Here is a 14,787-nt window from a genome sequence, read left to right as displayed (position 1 = left end):
TGGGGGAGACACCTAACCTGGACTTGGGAGACCAGGGAGGGCTTCCTGGAAGAGATGGCACTTTGGGGGCAAGCAGAAGAAAGGAAGGGATCACTGTGCCAATGTGGGCACTCACCAGGGAACAGACATGCTTGATGCGACCATGGCAGTTCCATCTAAAAGATAAAGACCATCCAGGACCCCATCTCCTGGGAAAAAGCCATGAGAATGGGTGCTGGACTGGACATAAAGAAATAAAGCAAATGTGGTTATCTTTACCCCTGAGGGACCATCTTCTGGTGGGAAAGATGGATGGGTGACCAAGTTGTTACAGCGTCTACAATTTGCTGAGGTGGAATGGGGTAGCACCTTGGAGAAGGTCATGCAGATGTAGGCTTTGAAGATGGAGTAGGAGTTTGCCCAGCTGATAAGGATGCTGCCAGGAAGAGCATCCTAGGTAGAGAGCACAGCATGTGCAAAGGCAGAGAGGCTGGGGAATGCATGACATGAGACTGAATGAGACCTCTGCACTCTAGAATTCTCTTGTCCCCTATTCTTCCCAAGGCCACCATTTTTCCCACTCTGTGGCCAGTACGTGTGTGTGTGAATGCATTTGAGTGCCTGTGTGTGTACAACTGTGTATGCAAAATGACTTTTGTGCTCTCCCTACCCTGACATTCCTGATTGCAGGATTCTAGTAGGCACCGCCCACCAGCGGGCAGCCCCTCTCCTCTCCCTTGCCAGTCACATATTCCCTCCCAGGTAGCTGGGACAATGTTTGCCCCGGGATGTCCCTGGGCCTAGAGCCCTACAGCCCTCACACATCACGTTCCCACATCTGGCTCAGTCATTTCCTGCGCTGGGGCTGGAGGCTAAACATTTCGCCTCAGCACGCTGGCCTGGGGCTCCTGATAAATGACCCCACCTGGCCAGATGGGCGAACACGGGCTGCTGCTCCTCAGAGCACTTCGGGCAGTAGGGACACCATTCCTAGGCCGTCACTGCACCTGAGACCAGCCGACTGTGTCCCACAGGGCTGGGTACAGAAGGAGGTGCTGGGGAGCAGAGCCATATGTGCTGTGCGTGCTAAGTGTGCGTGTAAGGTGTGTGTGGGGTGTGTATTATGTCTGTGTGTCATGTGTGGCTGTGTGAATAGTATGGGTGTAGTGTGTGTGTGTGTGTGTGTGTGTGTGTGTGTGTGTGTGTCTATAAGGGGCTCCCATGAGCCGGGAGCTCTGGCTCTCGGCCTGCAGGACAGACAGACACTAGGGGCCACGGTCTTGCTGTTCACATACCCCGGGGGCTTCTGGGAGCAACTCAGCATCAGCTTCTTGGGCGTCCGGAAGGCCTTGCTGTCCAGTGAGCCCCTGCCAGGGGTGAGGTGGGCTAGGAGGGGGAGGGGACAGTCTTTGTCCTGGGATTTCCAAGAATTCTGCCGTCCCACCCTTGGCTGGGTCTGAGGAGAGTGTGGGCCCTAGGCTCGACCCATCACACACTTCCCAACCCCCTTCTTGCCCCTTCTTGTCAGAGGAGCAGCTCGTAATGCCCTCCCCAGGAGGCCAGGATTTCCGGTGAGTCAGCATCCGGGGGAGGTCATGGCAGAGGCAATGCTCAACCCAGACGCACATGGTGTTGATGGCGGACCCTCGGGCTGGTCCGACTCGGCATCTTAGAGGCAAGCGCCTTCTCTCAAAGCCCCCAACTGCCACACCGTGAGTCCATCACTCAGGGGTCGCGTGTTCATGTTTGGGCGGGCGGTCTGAACGCACGGGGCAGGGGGCGAGGGCATTGCTGGGCTGTCCCTGCATCAGACGCTACGGTCTGAGGCTGTGGCCGAGTGTCCTTGGTGGGCAGAGCCCTGGGGCGCGGGGCGCTGTGCTCAGTAGTGAGGCGTGCTGTTCAGAGCTGGGCAGCTTGGGCGAGCAGATCAGACAGGGTTTGGGACTAACTCCCAGATCTGGCCTCCGTCTTCTGTAACTTCCCCACCGGTCCAAGAGCCCAGCACAGCTAACGATGTTCATTCTCTTCGAGGGGCTGAAGAGTGAATTTGACTGAGTTCAAGCCCACAACAGACCTTGGAAGTGCGTATTTTGGGAAGGGCCGCGGCTGCGGGTGGTACTGGGTGGGCAGGGAGGGGGCAGAAGAGGCCGCTGCTCTCAGAAAGCACACAGTGGGCCATGGAAAGCAGAGACACGGCCTGGGCCACGAGCTCTCAGAACCAGTAGACTGCAAACCTCCCCACGTCCAGGGTTCTGGGTCAGCTCTGTGGCCTTGGCCGAATGGCTCCACTTCTCTGAGCCTCGCTCCCCTCGTGTTGAAAGTGGAGATAATACAAACCCCATAGGGTTTTGGAGTACCTTCAACAGGTTACTGGAGGTGAGGGGCCTGGCATGTGTGAAATGGTGGCCCCTGTCAAGGCCTTTAGGTGGGGTCCAATTAAAGAGCTCAGAGATGGGGGTGGGGCTTCAAGCCTCACTGTGGGGAGTCCCAAGGCCCAACTCAAATCCTTCTCCTTCAGAAAAGCTTCCTCAAACCCCGTGTTCCCCATTCGCCAACTCTCTAGCCAGCACAGATCCCCCTTAGCCCTCAGGACCCCTCCCAGCACTGGACCCCTGAAGATGCAGCCTGAAGCCCCCTCATTGGGCACACCGTTCAGCAGTGCCCAGTGCATGCTGGGCGGGCGGACTGAGGGCTCCATGGAGGGCTGGGCGCTGGAGCTCAAGTCCAAAAGGATGGAAGCTGTGTCCAAGGTAAGGGGAAGGATAAGAGCAGAAAGATCCCTGGGGCAGGAGCTGAGCAAGCAAAGGCCCGGAGGCGAGACAGCGCAGGCCTGTCCGGAGGCAGCCGGCCTCTGGCTGGAGGAGGCCATTCACAGGGCAGAGGGAGACAGGTGGGAAGGAGAGACCTCTCTAGCGGGAAATCAGCACTTACAATGTGCTGGACACAGCTCAAAGTGCTTTACCGCAGCTCATTCAAGCCTCACAACGGCCTCTGAGGTGGCTGCGAATAACCCCATTTTCTAGAAGAGGCAACTGAGGCCCAGAGAGGCAAAGTCACCTCCCAAGGCTGCACAGCAGGTAAGGGGCTGAGGCAGGACTAGACAGACGGTCTGGTAGCTTGCGGCTCGGTCAGATACACAGAAGAACTGGTCCTGGGTGAGGAAGTGAAGGGTGGTCCAGAGATGCTGAGAGCCCCAGATGGTCCCTGACAGGGTGGCTGTGGGGCTCAGGAGGCCACTCTCGTAAGAAGCTGTCCTCCCCAGTGCGGTGGGGCCCACAGGCAGAGGGCTGGGTCACCCTAGGAGTGTATGCAGACACAGCCGGCTGGGCAGGGCCTTGCCCGTGGAGAAGTTTGGGCTCTATAACTTAATCTGAGCCCCCCCCCCCCCATTATTCTCTCTTTTGCAGGAAAACCTTAGGCTTCTGCATCCAGCTCTTGGATGTCCTAGGGGCAGAGTCACCCGCCACCCCTCACCTCTCCCCAGTGAGACTATAGATGACCCACATCTGTCTGGTTCACATCTGTGTCCCCAGTTCCCAGTCCAGAGCCTGGCACATGGCAGGTACTCAATAAATGCTTGTTGGCTGACTGGATGGATGAGACCCTGGTCCCCTCAGCCAGGTGGAGCTGCACCCCTACCCCCAATTCTGGGAGCTCAGTTTCTGGACTCTTCCCACTTGTCAGATTCCTTCTCTCTCAATTTTCACTTTGAGGCCAGCCCAGTTCCTGGTTCCAGCCCCTGTGTGCCTGGAATTGGAAGGCTTCATGTTAGAAAGGGCAGGGGAGAGGCCCTGGCAGGAGGAGGAGGCAGCAGGTCAGGGCCAAGATGCCAGCTGCTCTTGTACCTTGGGCCCTGTCCAGGCAGAACCTGTGCCCCAGGGATAGGCCTCCTTGGAGCCAGGGTGTCGGCCCAGCCTGGTGCTCCCTCCTGGGCTGCCTACAAAGCTTCGTCTAAATTTAGCCCCTGGTTTAAGCCTGGGAGATTTACAGGACCACAGGTCCTGTGGCCAGGCTGCCAGTCACCCAAGGGGAATGGGGTGAGCTCCCTTCCCGCCTCCTCCCTCTCGGCCCAAGGTCAGAGAGGACTCCTCCAGGAGGGAGAGGATTCCTCCCCACTCTTTTCTTTCATTCACTGGTTTCATTGAGCCCAAGCTAGGGCTAGAGGAGAGAGGAACCTGGGCCCTGTGGGAGGGTGGAAGGGTGAGAGGAAGAGGAGGAGAGGGGGATGCTGGAGAAGGGGAGAAGGCCGGAGAGGGAAAGGGAGGGAAAGGTGAAAGGGGAGAAGGGAAGGAAGAGGAGCAGAGGGGGAAGGGAGAAGGAGAAAGGGAGGAGAAGGGGGAAAGAGGAGGGGTGTGTGTGGCGGGGGTACAGCAGGGAGGTGAGGCTGAGATGGACTGAGGCAGAGGGTAAGGGGCTGGAGGCCATATGAAGGAAGTAGGTAATTATTTTCTGGAGTATCTGGGCAGGCTTCCTGGAAGGGGAGACTGGATATTCGATTCTAACTTATCAGGTGCTGGACTTCAAGTGAGGACCCCCAGGGCCCCAGCAGCTTCCTGTGGCCTCCCCCATCCCTGAGGGCTCCAGCAGGTACCTCTTCCTAAGATGCCCACTCTCCCACCCAGTTCTAACGGCCAACAGCTCACCCGCAGAAACTTCTAGGCCTCTCCTTATCACGTGCACTTTCTCCTCTCTGATAGCCTGTGGCTCTTTCTTCTCCGTGCCTCTCCCCTTAGCTCTGCCAAGCCCTGGGCCCTCACGCAGATGTCTGAGGATGGAGGAAGCTCTGGAGAGGGGAGGCCCGATAAAGGGGGAGGGGGCTAGCTAGCAGGAGGCCCTAGAACAGGTCATTAGGTCTACAATCTTCTCCTTAATCATCAACTCATCTAATGTCCAGTTGACCTGAAAGTCACTCCATTCTGATTTGTTCTGGCATCTGGTTGAGTATCCTAATTAAATTTTTGTAAAGGGAAGAAAATCTGGAGTCAGGCTGCTTGGTTTGAATCCTGACCCTGCCACGACCAGAGGAGTGACCTTGGGCACATGACCTCGCCTCAGCTTCCTGATCTGTAAAATGGGGGTAATGATGGTCTTATCCCCTAGGGGTGTTATGAAGCTTAAAATAGGTAATGCATATCAGTGCTTAGAGCAGTGCCGAGCATGTGGTAAGCCCTATGTAGGTGCTCAAGGGAATAAGCAAAATAGGCTTATTGAATAATCTATCCTTCCCTCTGGCGGGTTTGAAATGATGTCTTAAAAAATATGAATTTTGTATAAAGTGACTTTGGACAAACTGGCTGAGGACTCCTAATAATGGCTAAAATCAGATAAAGTAGAAAATGACAGCTCAGAGTGTACAAAATAGTCCTGTAATTCGTAAAGTGCTGCAAATTTAAGACTTAACAGGAATACAAAATTAAGTAAGCAGTGCTCTCAGACAAATTGGTATTTTAAAAAGTACATAAACATCAACAAAGTGGCAAAAAACAGAGAAGAAATTGGATGATTGGCTTCGTCAACTATGCAAAAAGTAGTTGAATTTTGGGGGAACGTTATTAGATGAATTAGCTTCTGGCAAATGACCCTTGAGCCCCCTGCCCACAGGTCACAGACCCTGGGTGTGTGGGGAAGGGGTGCAGGGCCTTGGCCTTGGGGAGGGCTGTGCAGCTTAGGGAGGGGCCAGGCTTCTGGAGCCCCTGACTTCTCTCCTAGCTGAGCCTTCTCAGGACAGATGGCGCCCACCGGAAGGCGGGACTTGGAGCAAGAGGCCACAGAAGTGCTGTTCTGAGACCCTGGGGGTGGGGGATGGGGGAGTATTTTGCTGCCCAAAGGTCCAAGAGGCTGGACCCAGCCAAGAGGGGCTGGTAGACTCCTGGGTTCTTCACAGACAAGAAGGTGAGTCGTTCAAAAAGTTAGAATCAAGAGTTTTGGAATCTAGCGGCCATATTACGTAGCCTCACTCAACCTTGGTTTCCGCCTGCAAAGAACTGTCTCACCTTCTGCGCTTAGCCCAGTGCCTGGTGCACAAGATAGGCTTCATGATTACATGCTGCCTTCTGAAAGCTGCTTCCCAAAGGCCTCGAAGGGCAACCAGAAGCACCAAGGTCAAAGCTCCTCTGCGCTCGTGGAGTACAGGCGGGTCGGGTGTTCCCCCGTTAAACCATCAGCTGGAACTTCCATAATGGCAAATCAGGGGGGCCTCTCCCCTACTCAGGAAGCTCCCAGAGCTCCCTGTGATTTCAGGATAGAAACCAGATCCCACCAGGCTCACCAGACCCCCAAAAGCTGGCACCCTCTCTTCTCAGGGTTGGGGCTTGTCTGGGCCTTCCCCCTCTGCTGGCTCTCCCCTCGGCTCTCCTCCGGGGCCGCCCGGTCCCTTCCCCAGGGGTCCTGTCCACCTCCCAGCAGACTTTATCATAACCCGCCCACACTTTTCTTCGTTCCAAAGACCAGCGTTTGTAAATGCACACTTGATTCTTCACCATTATTTTCTCCTGCCAGTGGTTCCTTCTAGGTCATCAACTCCACAGGGCAGGAGCCATGGGCCTCCCCTCTGGTCCCCACCGTGCAACGTCCTCCTTAAATACCAGTTCGATGAACGAGAGGGCTGGAGGCCAGGTCCTTCCCCAGGCATCTTCCCTCTCACCGCCGGCTCTGGGCCCCATGTTCTTTTCTCACAGTGAGCAGAAATCTTGGAATAGTTGGACAAGGACCCAGAAATAAATGCCGTTACAACAAGGAAACCCGCACTTCAGGGCCAGAGAGATCACGGTTTAGTTCCTCTCCCGGGAGTTATATGTAACCAGTCTTCAGTCTCAGGCTGGGGTCTCCCACGGAGCTAGGGGTAGGGTCTGATCGACTCTACGGGGATGCAGACTACTGCCTCTCAGGTTCCTAGTTCTGACACCCCCAGAACCCAGGGGACCCATCCACAGACCCCCCTGCCAAACTTGGCCTGGCTCTGGGGCAGCAGCCAGAAGCCCTCTCTGGCTCACCAGCTGCTGCAGTCTGCATCATGGCTCCCGAGGGGAGGGTCAAGGGACAACCCTGGGCCTAACGTCTGGCTCCCTCGGAAGGCATATCTCAAGAACAAGGGGCAGGTGGCAAAAAGAGCTCAAAGCCCAGGGCATGTGGGGTAGGGTGGCGGAATGCAGAACCCACTCCACAACCTCTGCTTATCCCAAGTACAGCTTTCAATGTCATTAAAAGGACCTGGCAGGTATCAGGGCCAGCTGCCCATAGAGGGCACCGACCGGACCCCCTGGGAGGGCAGGGCCCCTAGGGGCATCATGCTTTGTCTACAGTGCCTGGCACAACACTGAGCGCTTACTCTGTGCCAGGCAGGGTGCTGAGAGCTTTACTTACATTATCTCAACCATTCCTCATGATAGCTCTCTCCAGTAAGCACTGATACCCATTTTACCCATGAGGAAACCGAGGCTTAGAAAATCTGAGTAACATGTCTGAGGTCACACGCTAAGCAGCAAAGCAGGGATTTGAATCAGGTGTGTTGGCAAAGCCACTTTGCCACCGGCAGTGGCTGCTCACTGCCCATCTGTTGAATGAGTGTTAAAAAATGAGTTGTCAGTGTGTGTATGAGGACATCGAGGCCCAGGAAACGGTCCCAGAGGCTGGTGCGTGGTAGAGTCGGGACAAGATGGGGTTTCCTGACTTCTAGCCTGGTTCTTCTCCCCGGAATTGTGTGGCCTCTGGGCCCCTCTTGCCTCTCTGAACCCTGTTAATGTTGTGGTCCTTCATGAGAAGCGTGACCTAGAGCAGATGTCCCTCCATTTCTGAGCGTTGGTGTCCCCATCTGTAAAATGGGGAGAGGGTTAGAGGTGGGTTCCTCCTGCATCTGTTTCTGGGAACCATTCCCTCCTGGCCTCGCCCCTACTTCGTCAGCCCTTTCTGCATAGCCCAGCATCCACTTGCGCACCCCGACTCGGGCCACAGGGCAGGGGTTGGGGTGCACCCACTGTCTTCAGGAGCCCTGGGCTAGGCTGATCCTCCCAGTGCCTCCTCTGTCCCATTGCTCAATTGGAACTGGGGAGTGTCTGGTTTAAGGCGCTGAGAGGAAGGTAGGGACAGGGTGGCAGGAAACAGAGGGCAGGTCTCTGGTGTTCCCTTGTGGGAAGGGCTAGAACTGGGGTGGTCGGTGAGGGAGGGTGAGATGGAGAGATGGAGAGGGACCCACGGGGGAGGGGACAAAATGCCAGGGGATAGGGAATTTCTGGACCTGAGGAAGGGCATGCCCTAGACACTGGAGATTCACCCCTAACGCTCTGCTCAGCCCTACTGCGCCTCCATGTCCCATCCCAGCAGGCGTCAGTTGCCTCTCCCCTCCATCTGTCTGCCTCATCCAGGCAGGAGATCCATCTCCACCCCTCATCCCATACAGGGATCCCCAACCTCAACCTGGTCCTGAGACCTCCCACAGCCAGCTCCTAACTGGGCTGAATGAAACCGGGTCCAGTAACCAAGCACTGAGTCCCGCCTCCCACCCTGGAGCTCCAGGCGCCCGAGCGCCCCTACCCTGAGACCGACCCCAACTCCCCGCACTTACTTTGAGCAGCGGCGGGAAGAGGCAGAGGAGGCAGAGGAGGGGGTGCGGGGCGTGGAGGAGGCGCGGGGGCCCAGCGGGACCTCACATGCCCACTGGCGGCTAGGGAAAGGAGCGCACCTCCCAGGCGTCAAGGTCCCGCCCCGCCTGCCCCTCCCCCCACCGGAGCCCAGTTGGCCCCTTCCCTCCGCACCGACTCGCGGAGGCCAAGGTTAGGCGCGGGGCCCAGGGGGCACTCCCCCACCCCCAGGCCCCGGCGGCGCGACACCGCCCCACAGCCTGTCCCTCCAGGTTATTTATAGCGGGTGCTGGGCAGCGGCAGCTCCCGGGGCGGCCAGGGGCCAACCTCTGCGTCCAGCCTGCAGACAAGGGGTTAAGGCCGTTTATCAGCCCGCCCCTTTTGCCAGGGCAGTAGCTCCCCAGTTTGGAGAGAGACGGATTGAGAAAGGGAGGAGGAGGACGGGGTTTGGGGTTGTGGGCACAGCACAGAGTGGCTTAGGTGGGTCTCATCTGGGGCCTGAGGACATCTTCTGATTATCTGGGGAGCTTTATCGGGCTCCAGCGCCTATCGGGATCATTGAAATTTGAATGTGGAGTCTGGATGAAATAATAGTACCGTATCAATGTTCAACTTCCTGATTTTGATAACCACACTGTGGGTAAAAGACTATTCTTGCTTTGAGGAAGTACACATTTAGGGATAAAGGGCACCGTGTTTCTAACTTACTTTCAGATAGTTCAGAAATACACAGAACAATCCAGCAAAATGTAAATTATTGGTAAATGTGGGCAATGGGTCTATGGTATACTTCTGATCATTCTTCCACCTTTTCTGTAAATGTGAAATAAAATGCTAAATTAAAAAAAAAAACCCAAACACAATGAATGCATGGATGCCAGTCCCCACCTCCCACATGCCCCCCACCCTGGGTTCTGATTATAGGTTGGGTGGGGGGTGGGGGGACAATTCAGGCATTGGTGCGATTCAGTGTGTTGCTCAGGGATCCTAATGTCAGGCAGGGCTGAGCAGTATTGGCCTCGGGTGTGGACTGGTCCAGCCTGGAGCAGGGTCAGGGCTCAGGAGGTGAGACCTGCTGTATGGAAGGGACCAAAGCAGCCCTTGGAACTGTTCTAAAGGTGGGCCTGCTGTAGGGAGTCTAAAAGCTTTAAGCAGCAGTTCCAGCATCTTAGGATGTGAGGGGAAAGCATTTGAGGAATGTGATTAGTGGGGCATTTAGCTTTTCCTGGAGGTTGCAGACTAGGTGGGTACAGGCCCTGGAAAACGCAGCCTGAGTTCAAGAACCGTAGATACTCTGTGTTTACTCTGGTCTCTCTGCCTGGGACACTTTTCAGGTCAGGTCCTCCTCCCCTCTATCTGCTTCCTCAAGGCAGCCTGACCTGACTGTGCCAGTCCCAGAGTATGACCCTCCCCTGAAACCTCACAGGTCAGAGTCAGCCCTGGGCTCTTTCTCAATGTGGACTCTTCTCTCAGTGCCCCTGGGGCAGTTGAAGCTGGCCTCCCACCAGCTTGGGTAGGAGGCAGGGATCCCTTCCTGAGGACAGAGCCCCGGTCTTCTCCCCTCCTCTGTTTATTTCTGCCCCCACCCCCGTAGCATAGAGCCTGGCCCCAGTGGTAGTGGGGAATCTTTATGGGAAAAAATGAGGAGGAGTTGACCAGATCTCCCCATTCGTTTGAAGGTGACAGGATGGAAACCCCATTCCAAGTCTTGGGCTAGGATATGGCTTTGCTGGACCTAGTCAGATGGGTTTGGTCAGAGCAGGCTCCTGGAGGGAGATGATAGTGTGGCAGGACCCAGAAGGGTGAGCAGACTCAGAAAGAGAGGTGATGGGTTGGCACAGGGCCCACCGGTGCCCTTCAGCGCACATCACTGGGCGTCTCCACGGCCAGCCTCACGACGGTCCTGTTCAGGGGCTCTGACCTTAGGGCCAACCTCACAGCCTGGGGAGTGTGGGGAGTGTGCCCGGAGAGGGGAGGGATGTGGAGCCCATGAGGTCCGGGCAGAAGTAACTGTGATGGGAGCTGAGGGATGGTACACGGTGTGGGGCAGCTCAGGGAGTGACGAAGGGGACTTCAGGGGGAGGTGCTGCAGAAGTACCTTAAGGGATTTAAACGACGGAGAAGGGCGGGACTTTACTCCAGATGCAGGAACCAGGGTGAGCAAAGGCAAGGAGCTGGCCAAGCGCAGGCGGGCTAGGCTGGGGTCCCGGCTGGGTGGCACAGTGTAGGGCCAGGGCACGGGGGACAGGCTGGAAGGAAGCTAGATCCGCTCTGGTTCTAGGAGGGTCTGCAGAGCGGGCGCATAGGGGCTTGGCCGTATTCCTCCCTGGCAGGCCCTTCCTTGTGCTTCCAGACCAATCCCCTCCTCTGACTTGGAGTGCTCTTGGGAAAACTAGAACTGTATTTTGTACGAGGTGGGGATCCCCAGGTATCCAGGAGTTTGCATCCGCCAACCCTCAAAGGCGTGCTTAGCCATTGACTGGCTGGTGCTCCTTTGGCTGGAGGCAGATGAACTCTGGGTGTAATTAAGCCTTGGGGCTTCTGTGGGGTCAAGGGAGGCTGGGACTTGACCTGGCATCTCACTGCTGTGGGACTTGCTTGCCTTCTCTGTCCTGCTCTGCCCCTTCTCTTCCCAGTCTCTCCTGGGAGCACTTCCCATAAGTACTCCCTGCATGTGAATCCTCGTCTCACCTAAGACTTAATGGGGCCTAGAAGGTCACAGAAGTCTGAACGTGACCTCTCTAAACATAATGGGTTAAAAACAAACAACAACAATAAAAAACAAACAAAACCGTGGAGGCTGTGGGGTGTCCTCCGGACAGCCCTTCTAGGCTTTCAGAGTCTGTGCTGGTGGACGAAAGCCTGCCTACAGCTGTGATCAGGGCAGAGCTAACACGAAACTCTCTTTGTGAGCTTTGTATTCCTCAGGGCGGACTTCCGGGTAGAGGAGCCTTTTCTTTTTGAAATGCCTTCAAGGCTCTTTTTGATCATGAAAGACGAACTCAGGGTGGTCTGGAAGGAAGGTGGGCGGTTTGCTTGGTAAAGTCAAACAGTGGAAATGCCTAGATTTAGCTTGGTATCCAAGATGGAGAAGCATCTGGGCTAGGGATTGTCTCGGGGACTCGGAGAGAAAAGAGGGGACAAGGACCAGGTCCAAGGGGGACGGGATGGGCAGGAACGGCTTCCCCGAGGTGTGAATGGTCAGTGAACGTGAGTGAAGCACCGTGCACACCATTGTGTGCATGGCGCTTGGGAATGAGGAAGGGGTGCTGGACTGGGTGAGGATATCTGTATCCTGTTGGAGAGGGGTCAGCAGCGGCAGGAAGTGGAAGGGGGACTGGACGTTTCTTTGTTTTGTCCAGAATGGTCCCATCCTTCTGAGATGTGTGTCGTCCTCTACTCCAGTGTTGCTCAATATTTACTTTTTTATTATCACCACCCCTCTTCCCCCGAAAGGAGCCCTTTTAGACTTTTTCCCTAATTGCCCTCCCCACTATGAAATTTTCATACTATCTGGTTGTGTATTGTGGCTCTTTGGGGGCACCAACCATTATCATATTCGACATCGTTCTGCCTTCCAAGAACTGCTGTTCCCTTCTTGGGGCCACTGTTGCCCCCTTGAGAGGGCATGCCCTACTCTGGCTACGTGATTTGGTTGGCAGTGGGCCACGGTGGATTGGCCCAGTGCAGTCGACCAGGTTAACTAAACGACAGGCCTCGCTGCACTGACCACAGTTGGTTGGTACAGGAGCGGACAGCGGATCTGAACCGACTCAGTCACAGTCCTTCCCTGGGACTTTAAAACTTTGCATCGAAGAGAGACTATTCGTCTTGGAAACAGTGAGAGATGCCAAGTGCGGCAGCTACATGACTGCTGGCTACCATTAGGAGCAGGCCAAGCTGAGAGGACGAGCTCCCACACACAGGGAGCAGGGGAGAGACGGGGAGAGGAGGTCCCGGTGGCCTTCCAGGCTCTGGCGCCAGCCCAGCCAGAAGCCTGCTTTGCCTCTGCCCCCAGTAAGGGAGCTCCCTGACAATTCTTCCCTGATGCTTGAGCTAGCTTGAGGGGTCTCTGTCACTTACTGTCCTAGGAATTCCGACCAACACAGAAGGGATCAGAAATTGAGCAGCAGGGGCGCCTGGGTGGCGCAGTCGTTAGCATCTGCCTTCGGCTCAGGGCGTGATCCCGGCGTTCTGGGTTCGAGCCCCGCATCAGGCTCCTCGGCTGGGAGCCTGCTTCTTCCTCTCCCACTCCCCCTGCTTGTGTTCCCTCTCTCGCTGGTTGTCTCTCTCTCTCTCTGTCAAATAAATAAATAAAATCTTTAAAAAGAAAAGAAAAGAAATTGAGCAGCAGTAGAATTCAGAGTGAAAGGTGACTGGGAAAATGTGTGGGAACCACAACTGTTGAAGGGAGTCCAGACTTTCTGTAAGGCTGACGGGCTGAGGGCCGTGGAGTCGTTGTGTGCGGCTGTGAAAGGAAAGGGTGACTTCGAAGGACTGGAGTTTTAAGAGGGACTTGGGTTGAGCAGGGGAGGAACAGGGTTGCATCTGCGTTCTAGAAGGCTTGCTTGAGCAGCAAGGCGGTCTTGGGTTGGAGACAGCAAGCCTGGAGCTAAGGAGAGAGCAGAGCAACGGTACAGCAGTCCAGGCAAGAGAGAAGATGGTACCACAGTGGGGTCTGTGGGGAAGGCAGGGCCTGCGCCACCGAGCAGACATTAGCCAGCCTCCCTGTCCTACCTGTGGGGGTCCCCACATGGACCCCCTGTCTTGTCTGGGGCTGGGCCTGCTCAGACCATAGCAGATGAGGGGGTGCTCCCTGTCCCCATATGGCCAAATGACATCCTGTCCCCCAGGCTTATGACGCTCTTTATTTGAGCCGTGGTCACACCAGTTTGGTCTCAGACTGCAGAGTATGCTTTCGCAATGCGGTTTCAGAATACAATTTTATTCTTGCGGTGGAAGAACAGGCATTGATTTTGCTCATTTTTTATTTTTATTTTTTTCTGTGGGTTCTGTTGGATATCACTGTATTTCTCTCTCTCCCTCTCCCTCCCTCCCTCCCTCCCTCTTGAATCCTGCTTGGGGAAAGTCAGGTCTGAGCAGGAGTTGTGATCAGCTATGTTGTCACTCAACTCTAAAGAAAAACAAGTCATCATGTCGATTCGTAGGGATTAAGTCAGCTCTGGCGGAGTTTCTACCTGCCCATGAAGGAGCCTTGAACTTGGCGCCTGGAGAACAGCTGTGCAGCTCGTATTTTCCGGAATAGTTCGGTTCCAGTGTCGAGTGGCACCCCAGGTCTGGCTCTTGTTTGTCATGTCTGTGGTTTCACAGTCCCCCGTCCCCTGCGCAGGCTCCTCCCAGGAGCCGGCCGCATGGGCTTGGGCTGTGCGGAAGCCCCTGGAGGGGATCCCGAGGACAGTGCGGCACAGGCCGACGCTGCCTTCTGGGAAGGTGTCCAGTCCCTTGGTCCCCTCCCACCTCTCCCCCGCCCCTCCCCCCGCTCCAGTGTTCACTGGGGCCCCTGTGATGATGAATCACCATTTTTCCTCAGTTCCTCCTCTGCAAAATGAAGTGACCCCTGCCGAGGAGGGCCATACTGTTATGAGGACTGGGTTCTCGAGAACAACCGCTCCCTAGAAATGTGAGATTTCATTATTGTCATCGTTTCTTCCAGTTCAGAGTCAGCTGACATTGAGGACCCACTATGTATGAGACTCTGTGCAGGGCATTACGACAGGTGCCCCGATTCTGAACAAATGTTTGTGAAGGGAACACATGAAAGGGGATGATGTTGGCAGTCTCAGGGCAAGAGCCTTGGAGTGTCAGGGACAGAGGGACTTGAGAAGCCCCTGAAGGTGTGGGCAGCATCTGGATGTTTCCACTTGGGTCTGTGTTTCCTGAACTCCTCCAAGAGTGCTGAGCTGGAAGGCAGAAGACTGTGCTCAGAGCCACATACATTTACTAAGCACCTATTAAGCACCGGGTGTATGCAGAGAAGACACCGTGGCTGTCACAGCATGGGGGGATTGCAGACCAGTGATCAGGTAAGGGCTCTGAGGACCCGTGAGTTTGGGGTCACCAATTCAGCCACCAGGGGCATGGAGGATGAGCTCAGCTGAGGTGAGGGTGAAGGTGTGGAGGCCAGTGGAGGGCTGGTCAAGGTGGAGGAAGGGCCTCTCAGAGGACGAGACAGGCTCAGGGATGGGCAGAAGTCTGGAGCTGGAGTCCATCA

The 14,787-nt window shown here is 55.7% G+C and overlaps 1 protein-coding gene across 2 annotated transcripts in view; it reads right to left on the bottom strand.

Moving 5' to 3' along the window:
- CRHR2 (corticotropin releasing hormone receptor 2) overlaps positions 1-8,809 on the bottom strand; it is a 44,826-nt gene extending 36,017 nt beyond the window's left edge. The window contains exon 1 of one of the 2 annotated variants that reach the window (XM_087860941.1): positions 8,540-8,809. The gene's annotated coding sequence lies outside the window, so the exon portion shown is untranslated. The remainder of the gene's footprint in view (positions 1-8,539) is intronic. The other variant, XM_045792923.2, reaches the window with a different exon arrangement.
- Positions 8,810-14,787: the final 5,978 nt, after the last annotated feature.

The sequence above is a fragment of the Ursus americanus genome, chromosome 3, assembly GCF_024610735.1.
Source record: "Ursus americanus isolate L20-20 chromosome 3, mUrsAme1.1.p, whole genome shotgun sequence".
NCBI classification, from domain to species: domain Eukaryota; kingdom Metazoa; phylum Chordata; class Mammalia; order Carnivora; family Ursidae; genus Ursus; species Ursus americanus.
The sequence above is the reverse complement of the archived record's forward strand: the minus strand, read 5'-3'. Positions and strand labels throughout refer to the sequence as shown.